Here is a 10457-nt window from a genome sequence, read left to right as displayed (position 1 = left end):
AGAACGCCATATTCTCTTGAGAAATTCCTGAAAGAGAAAAAGCAGTAGAGAAAAACATGAACAGAAGAAAGCTATCACAAACGTGATATCAGTAATACCAACAATAACCTAACATATGCGAAGTTCAATAGAGAACCCACGGTAATCCTCAAAGTACCAAAGAACCACATTTGAAAGAGCTACACTAATAGGGTCCAACTGCTTGCTCCTTTGCCACATCAATTGACCAGCAGGAAACAAAGGCTTTTTGCCTCCAGATTATCGCTCTAACTTCTTTCCAAACAAAATAAGATGACCTCTAGTTTGTGAGTTCAAGTTGGAGAGGAGCCCTAGGTAACGCAAGGTCTACCAAAGGACCTGGGAGTGGGGAATATATTCACACTGTTTGCAGCTGCATTACTTTCCTTTTGCATAGCATTTGTTACTAGGATAAAACCTTGAATAGGCATTTATTTTTTTTAAAAATGTATTTCCACAGGTTATTGGGGAACAAGTGGTTTGTGGTTACATGAGTAAGTTCTTTAGTGGTGATTTGTGAGAGTTTTGTGCACCCATCATTCGAACAGTATATACTGAATCCACTTTGTAGTCTTTTATCCCTCACTCCCTTCCCAACTTTTCCCCGAGTCTCCAAAGTCCATTGTGTCCTTTTTTTTTGAGACGGAGTTTCACTGTGTCCCTAAGGCTGGAGTGCAATGGCACGATCTTGGCTCACTGCAGCCTCTTCCTCCCGAGTTCAAGTGATTCTCCTGCCTTAGCCTCCCGAGTAGCTGGGATTACAGACATCCACAACCACACCCGGCTAATTTTTGTATTTTTAGTAGAGATGGGATTTCGCCATGTTGGCCAGGCTGCTCTCAAACTCCTGACCTCAGGCGATCCACCCGCCTCGGCCTCCCAAAGTGCTGGGATTACAGGTGTGAGCCCCCATATCCACCCCTCTCTACTGACTCTTTTCTCTCCACATGTTAAGAATGTCAGCCGGGCACGGCGGCTCACACCTATAATCCCAGCACTTTGGGAGGTTGAGGTGGGCAGATCACGATGTCAAGAGATTGAGACCATCCTGGCCAGCGTGGCGGAACACCATCTCTACTAAAAATACAAAAAATAGCTAGGTGTGGTGGTGTGCACCTGTAATCCCAGCTACTTGGGAGGCTGAGGCAGGAGAATCGCTTGAACCTGGGAGGCAGAGGTTTCAGTGAGCTGAGATCATGCCACTACACTCCAACCTGGGTGACAGCAAGACTCTGTCTCAAAAAAAAAATGTTGAAGGCTGTTTCATAGTAGGTAAACAACAACAAAAGTCTTTTTCCCAGACTCTTTTTCTAAAAATGATGCTCTCTCTTCCCTTTCAACAACAAGCTTCTAAGACTAGACTTCATTTGATCTACTTGTTCCTGTCTATTTCAGTCCCAAACCCATTGTAGTCAATGGGTTGTTGCTACCATTTCACTGACATTGCTCCTTCTAAGATCACCAATGACTCTCCAAAAATAAAAACCAACGGAGGCTTTTCCATCTGAAACTTACTTGATTTCCCTGATGCATTTGGAATTGTTGGTCACTCTCTCCTCAGACCTGTCACTTCCCTAGTTTTAGAAAATCTCTCTTCTCTCTCATTCAAGCCCTTTTACATTTTGCCCTATACTTAGATATTTATTTATTTATCCAGAAGATCTTCCTTGACAACTTAGATGTTGTTTTTCTCTAGGGATCCCATTTGTGACTCTATGTTCCGTTTGTTGACATTAACTTTTGTTTCATTCAACATGTTTCGATTCATAAGGACCTGTCTCTCAATAGGTTTTCATTCATAAAGACCTCTCTCTGCTTCCATTAGTTTATTTAATTTGGCTGTAAAATATTCTTGCAGAATTTGCACTTTCTAATTTGAGGGTTTCTAAATTCAGAGTTGTCTTACTACATGTTTATTGTTATCTTTTGTCCAGTGAATATACTCATTGGCTTCAATATATCTCCATACATCCTGAGCTGCTTGTGATTCATTACCGTCCCTTACATTTTTGGGGAATCCATTCTCTCTACTATTTATACATACGAAGTTCAATATAGATTCATTAATTTACAAATGTTTTGAGCATTACAATTTTCAAGAATGTGCCCAGGCATATATGGTATGATTCATTACTATCTCCTGGAACTTTTCTATCTTTTCTTTTCATATACATTAATAAAAAACTGTAGGTGATAAGAAATTAAAGAATTTTCCATAGTCCCTACTGGGGTAGGCCATTGTCCTCTGATAAACTCAAACGCCCCTCTAAAGGGGGTAAAGGCAACTGTGTAATCCAGTCTGGATGAGAACACAGTTTGACATACATTACAAAAGATTGCCCTTCGTTAGAGTGACACAGCACAGAGCCAAGGCACTCAGCCTGGTGAGCAGAGCATGGTCTGATGTCAGCGTCCATTGTCCCCTCAACAGAACACCGTTGTGCTGGTTCATGATGACCCTATCTACAATAAGACTTCCGCCTACAGCCTGACCAGCATTCCTTCCCTTTAAGACCCCTAAGATCTAGCCATGCTGGACAACACTGGAGCCCCATTCTTTCTTGCCCCTACATGTATGGTCATTATATTTCCTCTGCTTGGAAATACAATCTCCATTCTAATGTGGTTTAACAATTTAACCTACTTTATTTCTAGAACCTATACTGACTCCTCAGATAAGGGTAGCTTTTCCTTTTGCCCCAAAGCAATGCTTCTTTCTACTTATTATCATAAATCACATTCTTTTCATAGTTTAGTGTCTTATCTCCTCTAGGAAACTTGAAGCCTCTCAAGGGCAGAGATGATGTCTTTTCCTTTTCATATCTTCTTTGAACCTTACATAACACAGTAGAGGTTTGTTGAGTTACTACATGGATATCTCAAACTTAATCACAGGAAATGAGTTGATATTTGTAAAATGCTTAGTATAGTGCCTTGCACTGAGTAAGTGCTATACAGGTGTTTCTTAAATAAAATGAAAAGATGATAGGAGATGAGTTTGAATTTGGAAGAACCATTGTTTTTATAATTAATGAAAACTGGGTCTATAATTTATTAATAGACTCAGAGATACTTTCCTCTTTATCACTAGACTTTTACTAATGTGGAACCATGGATAGAAACATTGCTTTCTTTTTATATTCTGTTCCTTTTTCTAATTACATATCATTTCTCTTACAGTGATAGTTAAATCTCATTATATTTAATGATTTATCCATTTTCTGCTATAACAGTTTTATCAGTGACTCCTTGTGTTATAATCTCATTATTTCACAAAATTATATCCTATTTGTTAAGAATAGTAACTGTTACCATGATTTTATCTTTTTCAATGCCCTTTTTAATGTCAATGTCTTAGACCTCTTTGTGAAAAGATTAAACATTTTTCTCTTCATTTAGTCTAATTCTGTTCAATTTTGCTTATATTATATAGTGTCTTTCACTGTATGCTGCTATTTTATTTAAAGAATTTAATTCTGGATAGGCATGGTGGCTCATCCTTATAATCCCAGTGCTTTGGGAGGCCAAGGCAGAAGGATTGCTTAAGTCCAGGAGTTCAAGACCAGCCCTGTCAGCAAAGCAAGATCCCCATCTCTACAAAAATAAAAATTAAAAAATTAGCCAGATGTGGTGGTGTGCACCTGTAGTCCCAGCTACTTAGGAGGCTGAGGCGGAAGAATGGCTTAGGCCCAGGATTTCAAGGCTGCATTGAGCTATGATCATGCCACTGCACTCCAGCTGTGGTGACAGAGCAAGAGCCCACCTTAGAAAAAAAAAGTAATTTAATTCTGTGTCTGAATTCTGTGTTTCATTTCTACAGCTCTATTTCTTTGAATAAGACAGAAAACATGTACTGAAGAAATCTAAACCACCAAATTTTTTCTTTATTTTAAAGAAAATGAATGAGCTGGGCGTGGTGTCTCACGCCTGTAATCCCAGCACTTTGGGAGGCCAAGGCAGGTGGACCACGAGGTCAGGAGTTTGAGACCAGCCTGACCAAGGTGGTGAAACCCTGTCTCTACTAAAAATACAAAAATTAGCTGGGCATGGTGGCACATGCCTGTAATCCTAGCTACTCAGGAGGCTGAGGCAGGAGAATTACTTGAATTTGGGAGGTGGAGGTTGTAGTGAGCCAAGACTGGGCCATGACACTCCAGCCTGGGTGAAAGAGTGAAACTCTGTCTCAAAAAAAAAAAAAAAAAAAAAAAAAAAAAAAAAAAAAAAAAAGCTTATACAAGGAAGTTATAAACTGTTCAACTGAGTCTCCTAGACACATGTTGAAAATATAAATAGTGGCTGGGTGCGGTGGCTCACACCTGTAATCCTAGAACTTTGGGAGGCTGAGATGGGTGGATCGCTTGAGGTCAGGAGTTCGAGACCAGCCTGGCCAACATGGTGAAACCTTGTCTCTACTAAAAATTCAAAAATTAGCCGTGCGTAGCAGTGCATGCCTGTAATCCCAGCTACTTGGGATACTGAGGCAGGAGAATCGCTTGAACCCAGGAGGCAGAGGTCGCAGTGAGCCGAGAGAGCGCCATTGTACTCCAGCCTGGGTGATAGAGACAGATTCTGTCTCAAAAGAAAAAAAAGAAAACATAAATAGCATGTTACAGATTTTCAACGTATATGGCCTTGCAAGTAAATTGGACTCAAAACAAACAAACAAACAAACAAAAACCTGTGTAAACAAAGGGTAGGCTACAGGCATAATCTGCTGCTTGTTTGTATATACAGTAAAGTCATTTTACCCTATTGGATTAATGCAAAAACTGTTCTAAAGCCAAGGGATAAATTGTGTTTCTGAATAGCTCCTTCCTTCTCCAAGGCACGGTAGCTTTTTTTGTTTGTTTATTTGAGTCAGGGTCTTGCTTTTTTGCCCAGGTTGGAGTACAGTGGCATAGCTCACTGTAGTGAGCCTTGAACTCCTGGGCTCAAGTGATCCTCCTGCTTCAGCCTTTCAAGTAGCTGGGACTACAGGCATGTATCACCACACTCACCTCATTTTAAAAATTTTTTTGTAGAGACATGGTTTTGTTATGTTGCCCAGTCTGGTCTCGAACTCCTGGCCTCAAGCAATCCTCTCGCCTTAGCCTCCTAAAGTGTTGGAATTATAGGAATGAGCCTCTCAACTGGCCCCAGTTTTTAACATAGAAATTTTCAAAAGTGTGTGTGTGTATGTGAGCACATGTATTACATAAAGAATATTATGATACCAGCGGGGCATGGTGGCTCACGGCTGTAATCCCAGCACTTTGGGAGGCCGAGGCGGGAGGATCAGGAGGTCACGGGATCGAGACCTTCCTGGCTAACACGGTGAAACTCCGTCTCTACTAAAAATACAAAATATTAGCCGGGCGAGGTGGCGGGTGCCTGTAGTCCCAGCTACTCAGGAGGCTGAGGCAGGAGAATGGTGTAAACCTGGGAGGCTGAGGTTGCAGTGAGGGGACATCGTGCCTCTGCACTCCAGCCTGGGCAACAGAGCGAGACTCCGTCTCAAAAAAAAGAAAAAAAAAAAAAAGAAAATTACGATCCCAGTCAACAAACCACCAGTCCCAATAATGGCCAGTTTTATGTCATTTTTTAATCTCACTCTGCCACCTATTGTGGTAGGACTTTTCCTTGGTTCAGCTAACGACGGGGTCCTTTTCCATCCCACGGTCATGAAAATTTAGGCTCCCAGATGGTTTGAAGGGTGAGTGAACCAGGGTTTCATTGGGTGAAAAGGAAGAAAAGGGGGAAACAAGGACTCTGGCAAGGCCAGATAGAGTGCTGCCCACCAGCAGCTTGAATCTCAGGTTCCACACAGGAAAAGGTGGGGCAAGGTTCCTCCCTGCCGCAAATGTCCTGAACTTCGCGTTGGCAAGGCTCCATCTCACTGGCTTGGCTGGTTGGAGTTTCTCCAGGGATCCCCTCCCACCTGGCTGCCTCACTATTATGAGAATATTTTTTAAATGTTTAAAATTTTTCTCAGATCCAAAGATCTGACCCCCCAATTTTTTTTTTCAATTAAGTGATAAGAACAAAACTGATTTTTATAAAAATATCCTTAGTCTTAGGACCAGAAGAGATACAATTTCTCGCATAGTTTGCATATATCTGATCAAATGTGCCATATCTTCGGTTTGGCATAGAGTTGTTCTATGTTGGAAAAAAATGAGCACATTGCTTGTTAACTGCATTCTTTCAGGAAACGAAGTCCTTGGTCACCTGTTAACATTCCTGTGCTCGGCTGGGCGCGGTGGCTCACGCCTGTAATCCCAGCACTTTGGGAGGCCGAGGCGGGTGGATCACCTGAGTTCAGGAGTTGGAAACCAGCCTGACCAACATGGTGAAACTTCATCTCCACTAAAAATACAAAAAATTAGCTGGGCGTGGTGGCACGCGCCTGTAATCCCAGCTACTCAGAAGGCTGAGGCAGAAGAATCATTGAACCTGGGAGGCAGAGGTTGCAGTGAGCCGAGATCAGGCCATTACACTCCAACCTGGGCAACAAGAAAAAAAGAATGAAACTCCATCTCAAAAAAAAAAAAAAAAAAAAAAAAAAAATTTCTGTGCTCAACAAAAAGAATGGCAATATAGCAATGAATGTTGTCTGGAGTTTTATTTTTTTCTGATAGTTCTGGTGCAGTAGTTAAGCATACAGGCTTCCTATATTAAATCTTGGCTGGACCAAGATCTGACTGGAAAATTTACACAAATTACATCATTTCTGTGTCTCAGTTTCCTTATTCTGATGCTAATACTACTTATCTCACTTGCCTGCTATGAAGATTAAATAAATTAATACACATAAAGAATTAAGAAGAGTTTTTGGAACATGGTAAATCACACATATATTTCCTACTATTACTCATTTGAATTACAAAGCTATTTCAGGCCAGGTGAGGTGGCTCATGCTTATAATCCCAGCATTTTGAGAGGCCGAGGCAAGAGGATCCCTTGAGCCCAGCAGTTTGAGACCTCCTGGGCAACATAGGGAGACACCCTTCTTTACAAATATAAAGAAATTAGCTGGGTGTGGTGGTGCATGCCTGTGGTCCCAGCTACTCAGGGGGCTGAGGTAGGAGGATTGCTTGACAGGAGGCTGAGGCTGCAGTCAGCTTTGATCATGCCACTGCAATCCAGCTTGGGTGACAAAGTGACACCCTGTCTCCAAAAATACAAAAAAAGCAAAGCAAAACAAAACAAAACCCAACAATAACAACAACAGCAAACTTGAAAGAGTTGTGCATCCTTAAGACACTATAGGAGCGTTAACTTCTTTTTTATTTTTTTTTTTGAGACAGAGTCTCTTTGTTGTCCAGACGGCAGTGCTGGAGTGCAGTGGCGTGATCTCGGCTCACTGCAACCTCTGCCTCCCAGGTTCAAGCGATTCTCCTGCCTCAGCTTCCTGAGTAGCTGGGATTATGGGCGCCCCACTATGCCAGGCTAATTTTTGTATTTTTAGTAGAGATGGGGTTTCATCATGTTGGCCAGGCTGGTCTCAAACTCGTAACCCCAAGTGATCCACCTGCCTTGGCCTCCCAAACTGCTAGGATTACAGGCGTAAGACACGGCACCTGGCCAAGAGTGTTGACGTTTAAAACATCTTTTAAAATTATAAACAAAAGGCATTGTTTTAATTATGAAAAAATACATTGTCTCCTTTGCCTGAAAGATTACTTTTCAGTATTAAAGGTTTTTTAATGTAATGTTTTGAATTGTAAAAATCTCAAGAAAATTCTTTTTTCGGAGACATTATGTTTAGAATTATAAAAATTAAAGCATATGTTTGTTCATTTAACTTTCATGGGACTCCTCTAAAATCCAAAGAGACACCATTAGAACCCAAATAAACAGAAAACATTAAAATATGGTTAGAAAACATGTTCTCGCCGGGCGCGGTGGCTCAAGCCTGTAATCCCAGCACTTTGGGAGGCCGAGGCGGGTGGATCACGAGGTCAGGAGATCGAGACCATCCTGGCTAACACGGTGAAACCCCGTCTCTACTAAAAATACAAAAAACTAGCCGGGCGCGGTGGCGGGCGCCTGTAGTCCCAGCTACTCGGGAGGCTGAGGCAGGAGAATGGCATAAACCCGGGAGGCAGAGCTTGCAGTGAGCTGAGATCCGGCCACTGCACTCCAGCCTGGGCGACAGAGCAAGACTCCGTCTCAAAAAAAAAAAAAAAAAAAAAAAAGAAAGAAAACATGTTCTCGTATATTCGACTCTGTTCTTAACAGATCATTACATTTTAAAGGTATTTACAAGAAAATACAAGGTGCTTCCTTAAATGATTCTAAAAATCTTTTTAAAAAAGACAGAATGACAGAAAAGAAAAGAAAGGAAAATAAAAGGTAATTAAAATATTCATAGTAAGAAAATGTCCACAGAGCAGTCTGGCATGCAATGCATGTGTTGAGCTGTAGAAACCTTAAACATCCTGGACCAGAAGTCAGCCAATCAGGGGGCTGAGAACCACATTTCCATAATGATGATTGGCTGGTGGACTGGAGGCTCCGCTGAGCTGTGAGGAAGGGGAGGAAAAGCTCTGCTGAGAAAATAGCAAAACAACTTTCTGGCTTTCTGTTGTTTATCGCATAGTCTCCAAATGATTGTAGTGATTCATTCTTTAGGAAAGCTTGTTTTGAAAACAAAAGAGGCACAGTTGCTCACAACGAAAGTGATATTCAACAGCCAAAGGAGCCGAGTATAATGGAACTCTTTTATTCTTCTTTAAAATAAACTTTAGTCTCCTGATTTCATCTAAGCAAGTATGTGAAGACTTCCTAGGTGATGCATGAGGGTTGGATTTAAATCATAAAATTAGGCAGGGGTTACTGTTTCTGATAAGTATCACTGCTTTAGTCTGTCAGCTTTAGAAAATGTGCACAAATAGAATGTATTTTTATAAAATGTGAAAAAAATCCTTAAATTCTAGCATCAAAAGTGTATGTAATGCTTTCACACTTGAGGGAATTCTGCCACTCTCCAAAAAGAAGCTAATGTAGGCATTCTTTTTTTTTCCTGCAGTCATATATGTGTGAAAGTTGGAGATACATTTATCAATGTGTTTGGTATTGCTCTCAATTTTTACACATATGTAAAAATCTACTGTCATTAAGTCACAGGGATTTTTAAAATGACAAACGAGGAAGCAGAGAAATGGAGGCAAAGGAGAAAGATGGAGTGGAACGTAATGGCTGGATCCTGCTGCCTCTTGATCTTCCTGTGCTTGGTCGTATTGCATTTGTTATAATTGTTTTGAATTCAAATAGAGCAGTGACAACATTTCTTCTACAAGTTTTTAAATTTAGTTTTACAGACATTGTATCTACAGGCCATCTATCTGGAAATGAGAATAACTCTATAATGCAGATTAAGCAGAAGTATTTTGCAGTCTCTCCCAGTGACTATTCTTTGGCTAGCTAACAGACCAGCCATTCAGAAGCAATTTTCTTCAGGCTGAAATTATGTGCTGACCTTAGCAGATCACTTCCCATAATAACCCTTCCCCCACCCAGTGCTAAATACAATCTGTCTCCTACTCACTGTAATAACGTGCAAATGACTGTAATTTTACAGACAAGAAACAGCCCAAAGTGAAACGTGTCTAAACAGAGGTCGATTTGAAAAATCAGGGCTATTACCTAAATCTGTAAAATACATATTGTAATAAAACCAGCAACAGAAATCTCCAATAAGTAGTTCTTTTTTTTTTTTTTTTTTTTTTTTTTTTAATGTAGCTTGTGTTTTGATCTTCTTTATGCAGTCTCCACTGGCATAAAAGAAAAATCCTTTTCCAGAAATGGTTTCATTACATGAGATGTAAATTGCCTTACTTTGCTAACTGATCCTCAGACCTTGCTTGGGCACCCACTCAGATATAGCTGCACACACCACACCACAAGAGCCTGAGCCAAGCGGAGGTACAATTTCAGACACTTAACACTGACCTACATTGCAGTTCTCTTAATGCGAGCAGTATACAAATGTTTTCCTTTAAAGACCACGTTGTTTTGCAATATTTTGCTAGGTTCTCCATAGCTGCAAGGCATAAAAAAGATCCAATTTGTTGCTTTTTCTTTTTGATTATTTTAAGATGGAGGATTGGAGACTGTATGAGGAATTACATAAACATAGAGGGTTTATAAGTATATAAAGTTGTTCACCTTTATATTGCTTTACTAATTAAATGCATTGTAGTCGTAAATAAATTCATGTAATATTTGCTTTATATCGTCGCAACTTGTTTAAGGTAACCTGTATTGTAAAGACATGTCAAGACAGTCATTATTTTCCCTCCTTTGGATGGAGGATCTTTTGTTATACTCCAAGGAATTTAAACAGAAGGTGAATTAATAGGGCATAGGAGTATCTTGAAAAGTTAACATAGCAGAGTTATACGATGTGTGTAAGTAGCCATATTTACAAAATGGATATTGGAAATGTCCCACAGTCT

Source organism: Macaca fascicularis, chromosome 6 (genome assembly GCF_037993035.2).
Source record: "Macaca fascicularis isolate 582-1 chromosome 6, T2T-MFA8v1.1".
In the NCBI taxonomy this organism is placed as follows: domain Eukaryota; kingdom Metazoa; phylum Chordata; class Mammalia; order Primates; family Cercopithecidae; genus Macaca; species Macaca fascicularis.
The sequence above is the reverse complement of the archived record's forward strand: the minus strand, read 5'-3'. Positions refer to the sequence as shown.